General features: G+C 42.3%; 1 protein-coding gene across 11 annotated transcripts in view; it reads right to left on the bottom strand.

The window, feature by feature from the left end:
* arvcfb (ARVCF delta catenin family member b) overlaps positions 1-21,613 on the bottom strand; it is a 196,959-nt gene extending 175,346 nt beyond the window's left edge. For 3 of the 11 annotated variants that reach the window (XM_010876584.5, XM_020052613.3, XM_020052611.3), the window contains exon 1: positions 21,015-21,611. The gene's annotated coding sequence lies outside the window, so the exon portion shown is untranslated. Of the gene's footprint in view, positions 1-21,014 lie in introns of all 11 variants that reach the window. The other 8 variants (XM_020052615.3, XM_020052609.3, XM_020052608.3 and 5 more) reach the window with 7 other exon arrangements.
* Between the last annotated feature and the right edge of the window lie 937 nt (positions 21,614-22,550).

The raw sequence follows: 22,550 nt of genomic DNA, 5'->3' as shown, positions 1-22,550 counted from the left end.
ACTAACACTGTGGGGATTATTAATCCCCTTCAACATGTAGCATCCATATTGTAAATAGTGTGAAAATTCTCACCAACTGTCACCTTCCAAGGTAGCATGGGATTCTTTTCCGACAGTCCCCACGGCTAATGAGGTCTAAAGACAATGTCATGCCCAAAGTGTATTGGATCCAAATGTGTGGTGACGTACAGTCTGGTGCTGAAGTCTTTCCAACTCCAAAAACTAAAAATTTATTGTTAGGCAGTGGAACAATTCAAAGCAGCCAAGACTTTTCATGTTAGATAACTTTCAAGGTTGTTTGGTGGTACAGACTTTGAAAACACCGGTCTTTGAAAGTGTTAATAATGTCAAGTTAAGTAACATAAATAAACAGTGGATATGTTTGGTGTTGCCAGGGTGTAGGTTTAGGGGGGATGGGGGGGCTGACCCCGCAATATTACAGAAAGGTCACTTTGACCACCTTGGAAAAGAGTGAAAATTCTGGGATCCATTGACACCGATCCCCTCAATGTGTAATTTGAAGCTACATCCTTGGGTGTTGTCCATGTTTGGTTCTGAGACACTGGTAATATCTTTGAAATTAGCAACCTTGTCAAAATCACATAATCAACTGTGAAGCATAAATTATTGTTTGCTCAGTCACGTCACTGAAAGTGTTGCAGTGTTTAGCTGTATGCTCGGCTAATTGGATGTTATCTCATGATTCTTTCAATATCATTCATATATGGAACCTGTCTCAGCTCTTTGCCATAGCTAACTAGAAAGCTAACTAGAAAGCTAACTGTCTGGTTCATCTGTCAGACTATCTGGAAACATACAAATATTAAGCAAAGTGTCTTGCTATAACTTTGAGTAACTAACCTAGGTTTGACCACAGCGATGGTAGCTATGCCAGCCATCCATGGTTGCGGAAAGTCACAAAGACTGAAAGAAAAATTAATAGTATCAAAACCCATAAAGACTTGATAAAAACAAGTTCTCATCAACAAAGGCATCGTTTCCCGTTTAATTTCATGATATCCTCCACACAGTTTGAAAAAAATTATGACTTCATTTGGTCGCAATAGTTAACTTTTTAACCAAAGGGTAATATTTACTAGGGTTTAGTTTTGCCTGCTCCTTGTGTTAATCGTTTTTGACAGGAAGTGACAAACGCAAGGGCAGAAAAGTTCTGTTATTCCCAATTCAGGGGTTATATTAATGTGTTTGTGCCTTTAAAACAAATTAATTTGTTATTTGTTTTTGTGCTATATCTATTTGTTTGTTATGGGTGAGAAAATATGATTTATCTTGAAAATTCTTAGTAATCTACGGGAGTATTCTAGAGTTTTATTATGGTCAAAAGGGTCAAATTAAATTGTATTCACAATAATTGAACAATTGTTGCAGTCTAAATGGACTCACAGACATAGAATCATATCATATCCACAGTGCTAAATACTAAGACCTATGAACAGCTTTCATTCCCAAAATTTTTCAGTCAGGTTTTTTCATTTTTCATTACCATAGAGAGTGAGAGAATGGTGAAAACAAAATCCACAAAAAGACTACATTCTTTTTTTGACTTTGCCTTTAAAGCACTTACATGTGAGGAGATTTGATATTCTTCAGCTAGTCTTACTGTATGGAGCCTCCAAGAAGCACTTAAAAATCACTATGCTCTTCCAAAAGGCAATAGGGGAGGAATTTGTAACACACTATCCCTGACAATCAACATAACTATTCTCCTAATAAAACATTATGGTGGAAATCGGGAATTTCTTACACCATCTCAACTTGGAATCCTTGGAAACATTGTGCCAGAGGTATGGTACTCTTGTCTGTCATGTCACCACTGTTAGAGTTCGGTAATTGGAGTCGCGTCACTTGTGAAGTGTAATTACTTTGTGATCCACTTTCTGCATATTAAGAGGCACCAACAAGAAAACATCTGTGGGTTTAATAGCTGTGGGGAGAAATGTATGTTTGTACATGACGCTGGAAATATATGGGGGGAAGCTATTGTAGAAGGGCTGGGAAACTTGAATAAAAGAAATCTCTAAGGTCGATTAGGCATTCCAAAGAAAATCATGATTTTCCCTTCAATTCACTCTCTCAGACTTTGTTAGGTTTTCAAAGGTCAGCAATAAAGATTCCAGTTAAGATTATTATCTTAAAATAGGAGATGGGATGAAATGAAAGCTTTTGAATAAACGTTAGACATTCTTTTTTGGGGGGGATTTGTTCATTAAAAATATTCTTAAAATAAAAATGTTCCTTTAAGACATTGTCAAGTTTGCTTTACATTACAATTTGGGTTGGTGTCTATCACCACTGCTGTGGCACTCAGGCAAGGCTGGATGAGAGACAAGGTCCATGCTGCTGCTCTCTGTCCAAAGAGGAGGAAACATTGGGCACCAAGGCATATGAGAATGCATACTAGACACACACACACACACACCTTTATATTATTCAGCAGAATGTCACGGGTCACTGTAATTATAGCTTTGTGGCTGGCTGACACCCAGGGAGTGTTTCTTTGGGAACATTTGGTGCATTTGTGTAAATGTGCGTATGCCTTTCTTACAATAAGGCAGTGCCATGTGATTCCTTCTGCATTTCTTCAGCGTAGAATAATCCATTCATGGTGACACCATCTGTTTGTCGCTGACTCAGTAAGGATAAAGGGGAGGTAGAGTGTGACGTATCGGGCATCAGCATACAGTGAATTAGTAAGCTGATGATTAAGTCTGGGAATCACTGAAGACCTCACAATTTGATAATATTACAATACCTGTCATAAGTCACTGAATTCTCACTATTTAGTTTTTGCAATTCGATAATGTGACATTATTGCATTTCAGTGTTTCAAATCCACTGATGAACCAAAACATTATGACCACTCACAGGTGAAGCGAATAACATTGATCATCTCCAAACAAGGGCACATATCAAGGTTTGGGTAGATTAGATTGTAAGCAAATAATCAGTTCTCATAGCCAGTGTGTTGGATGCAGGAGAAATTGGCAGGAGTGAAGACTTGAGCAACTTTGACAAGGGCCAAATTGTTATGGTCAGACGACTGAGCATCTCTGAAACAGCAAGGCCTGTGGGGTGCTCCCGGTCAGCAGTGGTAAGCAACTACAAACAGTGGTCCGAAGAGGGACCAACCACAAACTGGCAACAGGGTGCTGGACGCCCAAGGCTCATAGATGCATGAGGGCAACAAAGGCTAGCCTGTGTGGTCTGAACCAACAGAAGGTCTACTGTGGCACAAGTCCAGATTTTTTACGCTGCTGCATGGGGCCGCATAGCCGCAGAACGGTCAGAGCGCCAATGATGGCCCATGTCCACCATTGAAAGCGCCTACAATGGGTACACTTGGGTCGGAACTGGACCATGGAGCAGTGGAAGAAGGTCGCCTGGTCCGATGAGTCCTGTTTTCTTTTACATCACAAGAAAGGCCTGGTATGTGTGCGTCGTTCACCTGGGGAAGTGTTGGCACCAGGATGCCCTGTGAGAAGATGACAAGATGGAGGGAGTGTGTGGCTCGGTGCAGTGTTCTGCTGGGAAACCCTGGGCCGGGCATTCATGTGATGGCAAGTGTCAAATTCACATAAATTTGACACTTGCCATCTAACTAAACAGCGCAGTTTTTGCGTCATGCAGAGGACCAACAGCAAAATAGGCAGGTATAATGTTTTGACTCATCAGCGTATGTTGCTCAGCATGTCAGAAAAGTATACCAAAAACATTTGGAAAATGGAAATAAATGCTGAAAACAAATGTGCCTTTTGTATAGACAACACAGTTGGGGAAAAACCCTACATTTTGTCAGCGGGTACAGTAAAAAAAAGTTCACAATGACAGGATATGCAAATGTATGGACTTTTGGCCCCATCACCAATGATACGTGATTAAAGAACAGCAACCTTATCTGGAAGATCTATTGGCCATTCAACACACAACCGTAACAGAACAATCTGCAGACACGCACTCTATGTGAAAAGAAATGTGGAGTATGTATCCCGTCCATATCATATTCATCTCATGCTCAGACGGCATGGCGGTTACTCTTTACCACAGCAGAGATGCACCAAGAATACATGACATGTTACTGCTGCCCGCCTTCGCCTTTTCCCAGTAGAGCAGGCTCCCCACTCATCCTCTGAATAACGAAATCAATCCCAGCCCCCATGACACCAGCACAGCCCTGCCTCTACCCATCTCTACTCATTTGCTTTCCCTGAGGGCCCACAGTAGCGGAGGGTCCCCGCTGGGTTTGTGTGGCTGGCTCACAGAGCTTCGGAGCAGAGAGGTTTTCATGACTACACCCCTCCAACACCTCCACCACAACCACCACTACCATAACACCCCAAACCAAAGCCTTTGCTTCCCCCCGTAGGCTCGCACCATGAAAGTGGTTGACTTTCTTTGGTGGGGAGAGAGCTGCTCAATGTGGAAACTGTAATGGTTAATTTACAGAAGAAAACTGAATGTGGTGAATAGAATCATAGACAATATATTGGTACGTTATCAACACTGCTACGGATCAATGCTTATCATTATGACCATGTTATGTCAATGAAGCCCATCTACTAAGAGACCAGTGGCAGGGCTACTTCACCTGTACCTCCTCTCTCAGCAGAAAGGTGAGCTTCACCTACAGTACAAGCAAGCCTTGTTTAAAAAGTCCCTCATCATTTAGTATGGATTCTCCAAGGGTAGGTATGGTGTCTTTTAAAAAGAAATCAAATAGCCCGTCAAATGCAAACTATTTGAAATAGATAAAAGGCCAGGACACAACCAATGAGAGAAGTGGACAATGAATTATATTGCAGTGATTTAATTTAAGGCAGGGCACAAAAAAGGTAATGCAAGCATTTTCATTTTCAGAATGATCACCGATTAAATTTAGCTAGGCTAATGAAAACATGTGAATCCCTGTGATGACTAAGCTCCAATTGTCCAAAAGCCTCATTCAGATCTACTTTAATACTGTGTCTCTGTGTCTAGTCTTATGGGGTGCAGCATATCTGGTTTCATGGTTGAGACACAGACGCTCTTAGACACTGCAGCACTGCCTTCTATGCTGCATCTGTCTGTAGCTCTGAAACAACCACAACGTATATCATCACAGCAATCATAGAAAGGTGTGTTTTATTGATAAGAGAAGGTGGGGAGAAATGAGGAATGGTGCTTTAACAGCACCTGGAGGGAAGACACCCAGGGAAAACAAAAACACTTCCAACACACTGTTCACAGATTTAGAATGATCTTCATATGGTCAGGACAGCCCTTTAACATTGGCCAATCTCCACCACAGGGTTTTGGGACTGCCTCAGGGGCCCTCCCGCACCACTTCCAGCAGAATCCGGTCTCCTCAGCAGGGACTGATGAGGACAAATCCTGCTTATCTTCCGAAGCTATCTAGCTGTGTGGTATTCTGCTGGCAACGACCCTAACAATGTTGAAAATCTACTTCCAGACGATGAGAACCCTCTCCATTCCTTTTCCACTGGACAACATATAATGTGCGATGCTCTGGTGGCGCATCTCTTTTCTACAGCTGGCAACTAATGCATGCAGTCCAGACAGGAAAGGCATCTTGCGCCCAGTGTCATTCAGTCACAGCTGGTCAAGGCCCCTTGGTCTAGCCCTCGCTGGAAACCCTCCCCAAACGATCCTCCTTAGTGGTAGCAATCCCCCAAACCCTCCCTCCATCCCTCCCAAACCCTCCCTCCATCCCTCCCAAACCCTCCCTCCATCCATCCCACACATAAAGCCCTGCATTGATTAATCTGCTGGCAGCTCCTCCTCCATTCTGCCACATTTATGTTCTAACAGTGTCCCTTTATATTTCCTGCCAGCACTTAAGTAGAGGAAGAAAAAAAAAACATTTTCCTTCCTTTATTTGACAGCTCCTTTATGAGGTGATGCTGCCTGACCTGGAACTGACACAGGAGGGCCCGAGGTACTGAGGACCCAGACCCACAGGCTTCCCTGTAAACAGCAGCCCATTCCCTTTAGAGTGTGTTATTCCACTACGGGCCCAGGTCAGAAGTAGCGCACTATAAGTGCCATTTAGAATGCATTCACAGGCACACACAGCAGGACATGCGTAGGAGTTACCACGTTCAATTCTGCACTCTCATCAACAGTTCCATACATCAATCTACTGTGCTACTAGGAGCTCATAATGACTCCCTATGGTTCCTCTCTACTGTATCAGAGCTGTACTGCACCACTGGCATTCTTCAGGGTCCTTTTTGTCAAAATAACAACAGGTTTTACTTATTTCACAAATGAGAATGGAGTTTAAAGATTCATGGTCTCCAAACTCCTTTATAGTCAAAAGTCATTTTTGGAGTGCCATTTTTCTGAAATTAATTCAAAACACATCTTTTTAAACTCCAGCTAATCCCCAGTTATTCTGGCAGCCCAGCTTCAGTGGGTGAGTGAGTGAGAGAGAGACCCACGATAAAGTCATGAGCTTCCTTCCTGTGTATGCTAATTAACAGTCCCTTTCAAAACCAATCTGTCTCCTGGTAATAGCACCAGTCCACTGTCTGAGAAAAAGCAATTGTAAAATAATTACAGAAGTGGAATAAAGGAGTCTGAGAGGGAGCTAGAGGCTTCAGACGAAGGGGCCAACAACAAAAGATAAGACAAAAAAACAGCATCAGTTGAAAATTATTTAACCAGTGTCTCTGGACCGGCCAGACCACATAAACACACCAACTTAATCAGACAGACCAGACCAGTAGTTTTTCTTTGGAAGCATCTCTTGGCGTGTCTATACTAGTGGATGTCCTTTAGGACGGAAATGGTATCCAGCCCCTCGTCTCCAGAGGCCCCAAGCAGCAGGCCCGGAGGTCCAAACTCTGAGGCAGGCCTGTGGGGTTCATAGGACAGGCCTTTCCCACAGCCCCTTTCTACATTTAGCAGATAATGATGGCAGAACAGAGAGCACACTTATAAAGCTTCCACTCTCTCTTTTATACTCGATTAAGTTCTCACTCAAACAAATAGTTATTTTCTTCTACTCTAACCGTATAATGATTTGACTGCCTAATTTCGCAGTAAAATCTCCATTAATACTGCCATATATACGATATGCAAGTGTAAAAGCAAAGAATCCCAGAATCAAATCAACAAAATGATTAATAATACAAAACCTCATTGACATTATGGACTGCTATTATAGTAAGTGGACAGTTTATTAGATACATCAATCTTGTACCTCTGCCTCTAGAGCAGTCAAAATAATTTGAGGCATGGATTTCAAATTCACTTAGGTCACTTGGTTTGCACATTAAACTGAACAGTAACAAAATGCCTTAATGCCTTTCTGCCTGGTTTATGTAGATAACCTTGGTCACATTTAGTTTATTAGGATTAGTTATTGCACATGCTAAAATTGTGATTACAATTGAGCAGCTCTTACCCCTGGATATCATCAAGGCAGCAGGACTGGGCCCAGCTGGGCTTAGCCTCCATACAGCAGGCACCAGGGGAGAGACACCTCATGAGGCAGAACAGACATAACATACACCAGAGCCCCATCACATTCATTAGTCTGTTGCAAATCAGACATAACATACACCAGACCTCCATCACATTAATTAGTCTGTCTTTAGGAAGGATGATTTTCTATTTAAATCTAGAAAATACCTTGTTGCAGACACTTTCCTGCCTGGTGGATTATGGTGATAACACTGTGCTGCTTTTAGGGGAGCTGACAATATGTTAAAGCACTTTGTTCACAGACACTAAATCTCAATTTAGTTGGAATATGTTGCAGAAGGACCTGAAATGAGATCATTTTGATAGTTTTTTTAAATCACAGATTCTAAAACAGCTATTTCATGGCAGTTACATATACATCTATGGTTTTATATAGCGCTTTGTTGACAGTTTCAGTATAGATGCTAATTTCTATATTAAATACTTTCTATATATGAATGCTGATTTCTATATGAATCGTTTTCATGTTGTTTTATGTAGTGTTTTAATATGGATGCTGATTTCTGAATTATTTGTACCAGGCTCAAAAGATTGCTGCCCCTGTCCAAAGTCCTCCTGGTTGTGTTGCAGATGAAAAATATACCTGACGATTCCAGCTGCCACTCTGCTGCCCGTCCTCTCACCCCTGGGTTGTCCCTTTCCTTGTCCATCTGGTCATGCTTTTGACCTGGATTAGGTTTTATAGACTCTGGACACAGCCCACATTCATTTATTCATTATTACAACTTGTACTCTTAAAATGTTCATCCGGCACAGCCAGAAAAGGATTGGTCAACCCTTCTGGGCCTGTTTCCTCTCTAGGTTTCTTCCAAATTACGTCCCCAAATAGGGATTTTTTTTCTAGCCACTGTGCTTCAACACTATTGTTGCTTGCTCCTTGGGCTTTCAGGCTGAGTGTTTTGGAAAAGCACTTTGTGACAACTGCTGATGTAAAAGGGCTTTATAAATACATTTGATTGATTGACTGACTGATGTTGTGTATTACTATGGATGCTGAGAAATGAAAATGCAGGTTGTCACTGCCAGTTTACAGGGCTATTGAGCCCTGGATCTTTTTAACGCAATTTAACCCAAAAATAAATAAAATGAAAATATCTGCTTGTTTTTAAGCTGACATTAAGGCAGCTGGAATGGGGCTAAGAAACAAATTCTAAGAGAGCAGAAAGATTTGGTTCAATTTCGTGCTAAACAGAGAAGGCTATCAAAGTGCACTTGTTTTGGCAGTGTGACTCGCTAAGGAAGCAAATCAGTTTTGCGTGTAGCAGAAAATAACAATAGAAATATTACGCAGTGCTTTAGTTCACCCACTGAAATAAAACTGAATCGGTTTTTAACAGGTGATGCCAGGTATACATTGTTTATAGATTTACTCGCTAACAGACACATCTAGCGCAACTTAAGGAGCAAAATCCTGTTTAAGCGAGCAACGGTTGGTGAAGCTAGTGTAGCTGAATTAGCCCATCAGCAGCTAAAGACCACCGACTTGCATTGATTGACATATCCCTTGTGATCATGACATATGCAATGAAATACAGCATTACATGTTGAAATGTCATTAAATGTTGAAATATGCCATTAAATGAAGAAACACGCAGTTAAATTATGAAATACACAATGAAATATGTCACAATATCATGAAAAAGGCCATGATATAAGGAAATACATTTTATGATGAAAAAAAAAATGATTAGGAAATACAATGTGTTATGAAATATCTTAACATTATTTAAAAAATGGGCATAATAAGAGATTTCCGAAGGTGCCACTTCAAATAATATACTTATTTATATATTATTATATTTAGAATTATTTCATGTCTCCATACAAGTCTACCTGTTCTTGTTTAATAAGACCTTTGCACTTTATTGGCCCATTATAAATGGTTTTGCGACAGTGAACCATCCGATACTCTCTGTGCTACATGATGCACGAATAAAGGTGTTCCAACATCTTATTACTCTAAGCTTTTTAAAATAACTTGGGGAAATCTGTTGGCGTTACACTTATTTTAGAAAGCCCTATCTGGTTGATAGCTACTGCCATTTTAATCCACTGACCAGCAGCATAGGGGATGTGTTTAATATCAAAACAGGACAGTGCTGGATGTAGACAGCCAAAGAGTTCATATTGGGTAAAAGGCCCATGAGAAGGTGGAAAGGCACAGTGACAGACTGACTGCATTACATAACACTGCTGATTGTTTCCTGGTTGTAGACATTGTCATTCTCAGATTGGAGAGGATCAACCAGGGAATTGTCAGGGGACTGTATTTGTCTCTTCTTTTTGCTCTTTGTCTTGATGGGTGGAGGGATTTTAGTGTAATTGCTGTAGGTTTATGCCATGTCCCTGGGTCACAGTGAAGGGCTGGGTGGAAAGAAGGGGGACAAGTCTTGCGGATTAACGTCAAGTCAACATGTCACTGGCCCAGTGTTATTCTAATAACACATCACCACTCAGGTCCCAGCACGGAGGGAACAAAAATGAAAGATGCTATGAAATCTTGTTTAAAACCAATTTCTGGCACAGAGGTAATCTTGGGGCTGACTGTGAAGACACGATTGAAAGCATGTCCTGACATGGCATTTGAGGACATAGGAGATAGGAAAAAGGAGAAAATAACTAAATAAAACAAACAAAAATGAACTTTATTTAGCACTGTCAATATCTTTAGGCGGAATTTAAGCATCATTTCAGTGACATTGATATTTAACTTAGGTGTCAATAGACACCGACATTTGAGGCTGAACCTTCAAACCTCCACAGACATTCTCCAGATGAATCATAAACTTCTATATTAAACCCCAGACAGCTAACAATCAATAAGGTCTTAACAGTCCCAGGGCTATAATATGTATGTTTTAAGCTGGGTCGACAGACAAAGAACTATAGTTATTTCCTGTCAGGGAAGAGGGTAGATTGAAGGAGCATACTAAGCAAGCAGCACAGGGGGAGAAGCATAGCTCTACCCCCCAGCCCAGCAGGTGTCAGCCAGGCCCATAAAGAGCCATTCACTTAAGACCTGGTCTGGCCTCCCTCTCTCACTACCCAGACAGTCACATCACAGCAACCTCTGCCCAGAGCACTGAATGCACTGACTGATAAACAGTTTCATCTCCCTAGTAAGATGCTTTGATCCATCCATCAAACAGCAGTGTGAAGTGATGTTAGTTCATTTATTGATCAACATTTGCATACAAGTTGATGGAATTTAACATCACATGATTTCTCTCAAATATATTAAATGGAATAGATGAGCTGCCAGATAATTATTTTTCTCACTTTCTCAAACCAAAAGTTATTATTATTATTTTTCAAATTTTCAAGGATTAATCTTTTTAGGGGTATTTCCCAACATCCAGGGCTAAAACACAATGCAGGATGTATTCTATTTCACTGCACAAATCACTTTCATTTCACAGATTCTATTAGCTAATAAAGGTACGCACCGTGCACCCACTTGAACACATATTACAATCCTGCACTTACCACTAAGAAATCCTGGGTTACTAAAATCAGCCTACATTTGCCTACAGGAGTTCACGATAGCCTAGCTTGTAATAATCCTACTCTATCAAAAAAACTGAATCTACTACCACATAATTCATCAATTCATAAGAAATAAACAGAGTGACTATAACCCCAAAACAAATCTAGCCTGAAAAAAAATGATATTGGCAAATGTGTACATGGCCAAACTTAGTGTATTCATTCACATGTGAAATCAGGACCTGACAGTTTTCATTGTAGCATAGCCAGTTTGGACAAGAAACCGCAGTGTTCCTTTGCCAGTTACACATGACCGGGGATCACTCCTATCACAATATCAGATTTCATACTATTAAATAATTATTAGTAGTAGTATCGTTTACATGACCATGTGATGGCACGGAGTAACCCCATATCAAGAAACTAATGACAAGGCTTGTAAGACTACTACCGTGAGTCGTTCACCAATAAATTGTTTAATTAATACATGGGGTTTTAGGTCTGAACAAGAAAGTGAAGAAAAACTGTTGTAGCTGAAATGTTACTCTCACACACTTTGTTGTACTACAAAATAAAGAAGAACTATGATGAATGGTCATGGGCAAGTATGTAGACCTGAATATGCTAGACAAAGACCGACTGCACATTGGCAAAAGTGCAAATCCCAGATTCTTCTGGCAAAATTACACCTTTTCTGATTTAAGTGAAATGTATCTGCAGCATGTTAAGAAAAAGTGAAGTCTTAACGCTCCTTCCTGTCCACTAGACATAGTAGTAGCAGCCTAGCAGGGGTGTCAACTTGAATTGGGGATGGTCTGGAGGTGGGCTTTCCAATCAGAAACAGCTTTTCCCTTCAATCTGTAATCATCATCATCATGCCTAATTAAAGATCCTAATTAAACCCTTTCTGCACAGAATGTAAGAATACCTTTTGTCTTAATGATGGAAAGTGATTCTGTTATCTGTCTCACATTTGACCTATTAACCGCAAACTATAGATTTGATGTATTCATTAAAAAGGATGACGATCACCTCGATGGGACCTTGTATCTCAACAAAGTATTCTTCTGTCGATATTAATATATCTCTTGAGCTGTCAATCCTCCTGACTGTTGGGTTGCTGACATGACAAACTGACGTGTCACTTCGTTTGTACATAGCTCCATTTGCTGATAATAGAAACAGCCTTTTGTTTTCACAGTGACCGTCACACCGTAACGAATCGACTGGTATAATATCTACATTCTTTGCCTGGTTCAGTCAGTGCGCTCCCTCAAAGTACAGCTGGCAGATCACATGAAGGAATGCGAAGTTTGGCAATATATTTAACAATTGAAATGTTAAAACAGGCCAAATTCTACAGTGCACGTGACCATGTGCCCCTTACGAGCATGGCTGTGGACTAAGCCTACATGACTACCTTGACGAGTTCCATCATAAAAAACGGCATAACTGATGGGATTATGTGTCTGCATGGGGCATTATCTAGGTTAACATGCATAATCCTGAACACTGCTGAGCACTCAGAAGTCTGCCACCTTTCCAAATCCACGTCCACTCCACTTCAACCGCACTGCTGTCAAGCAGGCCATGCATGGCTATGGGCCCAGGATGTTGTCACTGTGCTAGAAATACAGCACACAAACATTCCTCAATCGAAGTGGCTGCAGATCTAGTTTTCCTGGAGCCCAAATTGAAGTGGCTAAAGATAGAGATGTATGTGCAGGATTTGTTTTCTTCTTCATAGCTGCTACCCACTCCTCTGCGTAGATAGCTGCTTGGTGGCCATAGACTGGTCACTCCTCTGCGTGGATAGCTGCTTGGTGGGTATAGTCAGGTCACTCCTATGCATAGATACCTGCTTGGTGGTCAATGTCTGGTCACTCCACATAGACAGCTGCTTGGTGGCCATTGTCTGGTACGCTTAAGTCTGACTTGTAATTAGGGTTATAAGCTAAAAATCACAAAATGTTATAGACAGGTTTGTAAAAACAAATTTAACGTAAAAAGTTAAGTTCTGCTTAGCTGCTGATTTGTCCTAAATACTATATGACACGACTCTCAAAATTATTTCAGAACCACTGTACATCACAACCACTGTATACTGTATTCCCCAACTATGGATGATGCTGAAAAACGTGCACATTTACCAATTATTTTTTCATCATCATTGCAAACATTGGCTAAGCTAAGCAGAAAGGCAAACAGGCAGTCAAAGTAGAGCTGTTTGTTTAGGAACTATGATACGGCAAGAAAAGACTAGCCTACATCACAGAAAGTTTAAGTAGGGCTATTCTTTGCATTACGGTGAAACTTTGCATCCTGATGATAAAGGCATTTGCTTGATAAAAAATATTTATAGTAGATCTACATTAATAAAAAAAATTGTTATTTACTAAAACATTTTGTGTTAGCGCTAAAAAAGAAAAAAAAAATGTAAACGTATAAAAAACATATATAAAATATTCTTATAGTACACAAAAGTATGTTTTTACTTAAAAGCAAATCATAATGTATTTTTTTGCCCAATTAAATGAATAAATAACTTGAATAATAAGATGCAGGGAATTATGCAATTTCTGTGGTGAAGAGACTTGCTAACCTCCCTTCTTTACCAGAGGGTCTTTCACGTCTCCACCATGTCAAATATGGGTACCATAATATTGTCATTTGTACAACAAATCCACTTCAAATCACAGTACCAATATTAAAATGTTTCATAATTTATGCAGAAATAATTCATAGTTTCTTTAAGGTATATTTGAATGATTTCAACACAAGCAAAAAATTCTAATATCTCCATCCATCCATCCATCTTCTACCGCTTATCCGGGGCCGGGTCGCGGGGGCAGCAGTCTAAGCAGGGATGCCCAGACTTCCCTCTCCCCAGACACTTCCTCTAGCTCTTCCGGGGGGACACCGAGGCGTTCCCAGGCCAGCCGGGAGACATAGTCCCTCCAGCGTGTCCTAGGTCTTCCCCGGGGTCTCCTCCCGGTGGGATGGGACCGGAACACCTTCCCAGGAAGGCGTTCCGGAGGCATCCGAAAAAGATGCCCAAGCCACCTCAGCTGACCCCTCTCGATGTGGAGGAGCAACGGCTCTACTCTGAGCTCCTCCCGGGTGACCGAGCTTCTCACCCTATCTCTAAGGGATCGCCCAGCCACCCTGCGGAGAAAACTCATTTCGGCCGCCTGTATCCGGGATCTTGTCCTTTCGGTCATGACCCAAAGCTCATGACCATAGGTGAGAGTAGGAACGTAGATTGACTGGTAAATCGAGAGCTTCGCCTTGCGGCTCAGCTCTTTCTTCACCACGACAGACCGATACATCGACTGCATTACTGCAGAAGCTGCACCGATCCGTCTGTCAATCTCCCGTTCCATCCTTCCCTCACTCGTGAACAAGACCCCTAGATACTTAAACTCCTCCACTTGAGGCAGGCACTCTCCACCAACCTGAAGTGGGCAAGCCACCCTTTTCCGACTGAGGACCATGGCCTCGGATTTGGAGGTACTGATTTTCATCCCCACCGCTTCACACTCGGCTGCAAACCGTCCCAGTGCATGCTGAAGGTCCTGGTTAGAAGGGGCCAACACGACAACATCATCTGCAAAGAGCAGAGACGAAATCGTGTGGTCCCCAAACCTGACACCCTCCGGCCCCTGGCTGCGCCTAGAAATTCTGTCCATAAAAATTACAAACAGAACCGGTGACAAAGGGCAGCCCTGCCGGAGTCCAACATGCACTGGGAACAAGTCTGACTTACTGCCGGCAATGCGGACCAAGCTCCTGCTTCGGTTGTATAGGGACCTGACAGCCCTTAGCAAAGGACCCAGGACCCCATATTCCCCAAGCACCCTCCACAAGATGCCGCGAGGGACACAGTCGAATGCCTTCTCCAAATCCACAAAACACATGTGGATTGGTTGGGCAAACTCCCATGAACCCTCCAACACCCCGTAGAGGGTATAGAGCTGGTCCAGTGTTCCACGGCCCGGACGAAAACCACACTGTTCCTCCTGAATCCGAGGTTCTACTATCGGCCGTATTCTCCTCTCCAGAACCCTGGCATAGACTTTCCCGGGGAGGCTGAGAAGTGTGATCCCCCTATAGTTGGAACACACCCTCCGGTCCCCCTTCTTAAAAAGAGGGACCACCACCCCGGTCTGCCATCCCAGAGGCACTGTCCCCGACCGCCACGCGATGTTGCACAGGCGTGTCAACCAAGACAGCCCCACAACATCCAGAGACTTGAGGTACTCAGGGCGGATCTCATCCACCCCCGGTGCCTTGCCACCGAGGAGTTTCTTGACCACCTCTGTGACTTCAGCCCGGGTGATGGACGAGTCCACCACTGAGCCCTCATCCTCTGCTTCCTCAATGGAAGACATGTCAGCGGGATTGAGGAGATCCTCGAAGTACTCCTTCCACCGCCCGACGACATCCTCAGTTGAGGTCAACAGCTGCCCACCTCTACTGTAAACAGCGTTGGTAGGGCACTGTTTCCCTCTCCTGAGGCGCCGGATGGTTTGCCAGAATCTCTTCGAGGCCAGCCGATAGTCCTTCTCCATGGCCTCACCGAACTCCTCCCAGGCCCGAGTTTTTGCCTCCACAACCACCCGGGCTGCAGCCCGCTTGGCCTGTCGGTACCCGTCAGCTGCCTCAGGAGTCCCACAAGCCAACCAGGCCTGATAGGACTCCTTCTTCAGCTTGACGGCATCCCTTACTTCCGGTGTCCACCACCGGGTTCGGGGATTGCCGCCTCGACAGGCACCGGAGACCTTACGGCCACAGCTCCGAGCGGCCACTTCGACAATGGCGGTGGAGAACATGGTCCACTCGGACTCAATATCTCCAACCTCCCTCGGGATCCAGTCGAAGCTCTGCCGGAGGTGGGAGTTAAAGATCTCTCTGACAGGAGACTCGGCCAGACGTTCCCAGCAGACCCTTACAGTACGCTTGGGCCTGCCGAGTCTGTCCAGCTTCCTCCCCCACCATCGCATCCAACTCACCACCAGGTGGTGATCAGTTGACAGCTCCGCCCCTCTCTTCACCCGAGTGTCCAAGACATACGGCCGCAGGTCAGATGAGACGACAACAAAGTCGATCATCGACCTGCGGCCTAGGGTGTCCTGGTGCCACGTGCACTGATGGACACCCTTATGCTTGAACATGGTGTTCGTTATGGACAAACTGTGACTAGCACAGAAGTCCAATAACTGAACACCACTCGGGTTCAGATCAGGGGGGCCGTTCCTCCCAATCACGCCCCTCCAGGTGTCACTGTCGTTGCCCACGTGGGCGTTGAAGTCCCCCAGTAGAACAATAGAGTCCCCAGTCGGAGCACTTTCCAGCACCCCTCCCAGAGACTCCAAGAAGGTCGGGTACTCTGCACTGCGGTTCGGCCCGTAGGCACAAACAACAGTGAGAGACCTATCCCCGACCCGTAGGCGCAGGGAAACGACCCTCTCGTTCACCGGGGTAAACTCCAACACATGGCGGCAGAGCTGGGGAGCTATGAGCAAACCCACACCAGCCCGCCGCCTCTCACCATGGGCAACTCCAGAGTGGTGAAGAGTCCATCCTCTCTCAAGGAGTGTGGTTCCAGAGCCCAAGCCGTGCGTAGAGGTGATCCCGACTACCTCTAATCGGAACCTCTCAACCTCACGCACTAACTCAGGCTCCTTCCCCGCCAGCGAGGTGACATTCCACGTCCCTAGAGCCAGTTTCTGTGTCCAGAGATCGGGTTGTCTAGGCCCCTGCCTTCGACTGCCGCCCGATCCTCTTTGCACCGGCCCCTTATGGTCCCTCCTGTGGGTGGTGAGCCCACGGGAGGGCGGCCCCACGTCACCCGTTCGGGCTGAGCCCGGCCGGGCCCCATGGGGGAAGGCCCGGCCACCAGGCGCTCGCATTCGAGCCCCAACCCCGGGCCTGGCTCCGGGGTGGGGCCCCGGCTGCGCCATACCGGGCGACGTCACGGTACTCAAAATGTTATTCTTCATTAAGGGGTTTTGAACCGCTCTTAGTCTGACCCGTCGCCTAAGACCTGTTTGCCTTGGGAGACCCTACCAGGGGCATATAGCCCCAGACAACATAGCTCCTAGGGTCACTCGGGTACTCAAACCCCTCCACCACGTTAAGGTGGCAGTTCTTGGAGGGGAATTCTAATATCTGTATATTAAATTTGGATTGTACCCAGAGACATACACAACTGAATACACTATGTTCACAGTTAATAAAAATTCAGGAATATACAGAATTTCAATAAAAACATACCTTCTTCACAATCCTTGTCATCTAAATGAGTTCAGTAACAAATTGCGCAGGTGACAAAAGCTTTGGATGTATATTGCCCTTAAAGTTGTACAAGGTTGGTGTTTTGAATGTAATTCAAAACTTCACAGCAACATGCACCAAATAATGACTCTTAGAAATATATATATATATACAGTGCTTTAATTTTACTTAAAATGGTACATTGACATTTTGTTAAATGATACTCAAAATCAAATATTGTAAGGTGACATTGGTTTTACATTGGAAAATATTTGTATGAAAATAACTGAAATATGTTGCTTGCTGAAGTATTCAACCACTGTGCTGTGGAAGCTCCCAGTTTATACATATGAAAGACATTGCACAAACTAGAGTGGGACATAATTACCACACCATTTGCCTCAAGTTTCTGTCATATTTTCTGAATAAGATCCCATGGATAGGTTATTAAAACAGTACAAAGTAGTATTCAGGTGCATAGATACAGAAAAAGGTCCAAAATCATCACTGCCCTATGCAAACCTTGTATCTCCAGAAGAAGCAACTTTTCAGAAAGTGAAAAAAAACATTTAAAATGTCAACATTAATGAACACAGCATCATTATAAGTTCATAATATGTCATATGTAATATGACTATGGATCTGATATTCTCACACTTGAAAAAATATAACTATTTCGCCCCAAAACAGACAACTTAACCAATAATGGGGTTAAGAGTTTTGCCAGACAAAACTAAGTAAATATCAAAACTACTGGAACAGGTTTGTCAAAAACTAAACACTTCGAACAGAAGAACCTCATACCAACCTTAAAGCATGGGGCTGTTTGCATTATGGTTTGGGGCTGCTTTTCTGGCCAACTTGTCGTCAATGAGTCAAACATGAATTCTATATTGTGAGGGCATATGTCAAAAGGCTGAACCAAACATAGATCTTGCAACAAAACAATTATCCAAAACAAACAAGCATAGTTAAAACAATATGGTTCAAAAACAAGAAATGCAAGTTTATGGAATGGCCGAGTCATACCCAGGCCTGTCCCAGTCCTATCCCAATCTAAATGCTGCAGGTGGTCTTGAAGTGGTCCATGCATGCATAAAAGCATTCAAACATGAAACATTTGAAGCAATACAATAAACATACTGGTCAAAAAGTCCTCAGAGTCAATGTAAGAGGCTGATTACAAGTACTTTATGTGGTAAACCAATGTCTTCTGACAGTGTGTGCGATTTCATGAAAAGTTTAATTATAATTGGTCAATGGTCCTAAAACCTTCATAGTTATTCAAATAGCACAACCTGAGAGCATGAGAGAGAGCCTGTGAAGATGCATCTTCTCAGCATATTATTGAAAATTTTAGCATATCAACTTGTTCAGTGGCATGTGCAGCTCCTTTCATATTTTTCCAGCTGTAGAAAATAATATTCTGTAAGGCGGGACAGTTTGGCAGGAGATTCCTAACATATCAGTGTAATAAGCTCTATATTTTGAATATGTAAATTACATAGTTTACAAAGTGATGTAGCTTCATTTTTTGAGACCCACTCCACTGCTCAGAAACCAAATAATTCCTATGCTCCAGGCACATCAAAAGACTTGTAGATGGTGCTCTCCCAAGGTTTCGTACTGTCCGGTGCAATTCAAACAAGGAGCGTCTGTCCATTCTCATTGATCATGTTTCATTGACAACATTTCAGTTGCGCTAACTTTACCTTGCAAAACACTTAGGGATAACCAAAAAACAGACTTCACCCTCTCAGCCATATTATTTTGATGACTTGCCAGCAGCAGTAGAATGTATGATTTTGCCTCATTCTGGTTGGCTAATCAACACAAGCCTTTTGGGAGTGAGCGCAATATCAAGATGGGGAGGTTGGAACAGGTGCCCACGAAATGTCCTGGTCAGAAACAAACCCTAACATTAAAAATTCCTTTGTGTTGTAATAGACATTTTGTAATTACTTTCAAATAACAAATATGAATGAATGCCTTAGCCCAGAACTCAATCTTACTGAAAATCTGTGGCACAAAAACATGTCTCTATCAAACACTAATATGTAGGGGGTTGAAAATGCAAACATGCACCAACATAAAACCACTCACCTCATAATATTTTTTTTTGTTTCAATGTTTCCAAATAAAATACCAAACAGAACCAAATAGCAACATACCATATGATCAAAGAAGATGTCAGGATCTTGAACACTTCCACACTTAAACATGTTCAACACAGTCCTTTACAAGCAGTGAAGTGTAAACTATGTAAAGACTGAGTTGGGCTACTTTCACCAACATGTGAAGAACTGGTGACACAGACACAGAATATAATTAATGTCAATGCAACTGGAGAGGTGACATAGCACATTAATTATAAGTCAAAAGTTTGGACACACTTACCCAACTTTTGACTTTTGACAATCTAAAGGTGAATTTACTTCATTTTACTTCATATTCATCCACAATAAAAACTGTCACCTGGGTAGAAGCTGTAGAGACAGCAAAGCAGATCCAGATTATGACCTTGTGACTGACAGCAACCGCTATTTATACTCATACATAGTTCATTCATATAGCCTACTTCACACATCCCCCACATCAACTCAACTTAACATATCACATGCATATGGCGATGGTGACAAGCATGCACTGAATTTCATTAGACTATCAGAGAGTGTACACAAAGGGTATTGATGCTTCAAGAGAAGAGGCATAATTGGAAAGGAACCCCATCACAAAAAAATCCAGCAGTCCCAGTAAGTTCCCTCTTTCCTTGCAAGGTAATTACAAGAAATGAACGACTCACTATGGATATCCCACCCCTCCCTGACTAACTCAGCAATAAGAAAAAAAACAGGGGAAAGGGAAATGACTGACAGGTCAAGACAAAAAAAGATATTCACAGTGAATAGAAACAACCAGTTTCCTAAAAGACCTTCACATCCTGCATAGTCAAAGGCACCACTGCTGATTCTCTTTCATAAATGCATCAATACCATAGCCTATATAAGCCATAGTCGATCATGTTAATATCTTAAATAAATGCCTATTAACGTAGCATCCTTGAGGGTCTAATACAAATTCAAATATATTCAATACACTTGACTGTATTATGCATTTTTTAGGGTTAGCATTACAGCACAATCCAAGATACTGCAGGTAGCAACGGAGTAGCTGCCCCCGGTAGACAGAGCACTTCCCTTTAAAAGAATCGATGACTATTGTGTGATCTTATATCTGCAGAATCAGAAGGCAATTACAAGAAATATCCATTGCTGCCGTCTGTAATCAGTAAACACGACATCGCTCATGACTTATTAAACAGAATTGTCATGTAAGAGAGCAGAAAATAAATATTTTTTACCATCTCTGTGGGAACGTTACCACATTGATATCTGTCGTTACGCATATAATGTCATTCGATAGACAATCTGTCATTGAGAATACGAACTCGAATTATTTGGTCATCGAATGCATTTTCATTCAGCAAAACAAAAACGTATGTACTAGTCTACAATTGGGTACCACAAAGAATACCAACTCCGCGTAAAATCTCCACCACACTCCCCACTAGAACACAAATCCTTCAATCTCCATGACAATTGCAAAGCATTTGCGTAATGTGTAGCCTACTACTACGTAGAAATAAGATATCATGTTTGGGTGCTGGAAAACCAACGGTGACTCGTACCAAATGTCGACGGTTTCCATGTAAACACACTGAAATGTTACATTTGAACGGGTCTTACCTTATCCTCCCTTCCACTGGAGTTTAGGGATAGCACGCGCACGCGGGAGCCGTGGAAACTTGGCGATGTAGCCTACAATAGCCAGACGGTTCTAGCGCTTATTAAATCACCTCACTCTTTTTATTATTTGTCAATGAATTGCATATCATTAACATCGACAATACCTAAGCTACATTCAGCCGATCTGAATAATTATTCTGAATATTAGCAAGCGACAGCGCTGTTACAGCTTACGTAGCCTACGGTGCCCTAGAAGTGTGTGGTTGTCCGTGACTTTGGCGATGTTTTTTCGCTCAGTATCTGGAGGGTTAACAGGGGATCAATCAACTGTAACCTGTTGAAATATTTTCTTTCTTTTAAAAATCCGTAAAAATGTGTCTTACACGATTTACGTCGTTAGTCAGTCCTCACAGCCTAATTTAAAAGCCTAATTTAAAAGCCTAATTTAAAAGCAAAACAAAACGCAATGTGTGAAACGTTACCAACTCGCTTACAGTCTCTAGCATACCTATATATTTTTACAACCAACCGTGTTGCCTACTTTCAGCTAAAATATATGTCAAAATTGCCAGCATGGCCTAACCTGCTGCCCCAAATAGCCTACCCGTTACAAAATCATCTCATCCAACAACACCGCCGGTGCAACAAAACTGTCGGAGCGAATGTGAATTGAATCCCGCACCTATTAAGCAGCCTTCAACAAAGTATTTATTTTTGATTGGGTGAACCTACTTTCAATCAAAGTAGCATACAGACGCAATTTCTAATGTCAATGGCTTGTAAATCTTTGAATAATTTAAAATGTTAATATATATGTTCCTATTTACATTGGTAAGGATAGCCTACTGATTATGCAACTTTAAAACGAAATAACTTACCTAAATATGAGCGAATTGTAGGCTATTTAGCCGACATTGTATAGGGTAGGATGGGTAAATACTGTTTAGCGACACCAAAATTAAAATGTTGGGGGTGGAAAGGCATGTGGATGATGATTAGGCTTAGGCAAATTAACTATAAGGGAACCAAATGGATGCAATTTAAACTTTTTTAGATTGATGAAATGTTGTCTTTATTTTTTATAATGGGGATTCGCCCCCGCCACCCATGGCCGTTAACTTACTTCTGTCTGATATTATGTTGGATTCACTGGAGAGGCGTTAGGGTGGCCTATATTGTTACGTTGACGGGCTCTCGATATTTGCGGAAATGTATAGTTTTTGGGAAATTTCACTTGAACGACACACTAAATTGGAATTACAGCTTTAAAGTTTTTAACTTACATTTGTTTATGATTAGCCTATGTTTAACGTTTTTAACGGAAATATTAAATTACATCTTTATATTATCCTTATTAAATACTATTGTTAAAATCGTGCTGATTACATAATCAGGCACTTCCCAGTTCACCATTTCCCACTTATTTTCACTATATCCTCATACGGTCACACTAATTCCTATGCGACGACGTGTGTGTGTCTGTGCGTCTGTGTGTTTGTTTGGGTGCGGCCTCGGGCTCCTGTGATCCAGTTCTCG

The sequence above is a fragment of the Esox lucius genome, chromosome 13 (genome assembly GCF_011004845.1).
Source record: "Esox lucius isolate fEsoLuc1 chromosome 13, fEsoLuc1.pri, whole genome shotgun sequence".
NCBI lineage: Eukaryota > Metazoa > Chordata > Actinopteri > Esociformes > Esocidae > Esox > Esox lucius.
The sequence above is the reverse complement of the archived record's forward strand: the minus strand, read 5'-3'. Positions and strand labels throughout refer to the sequence as shown.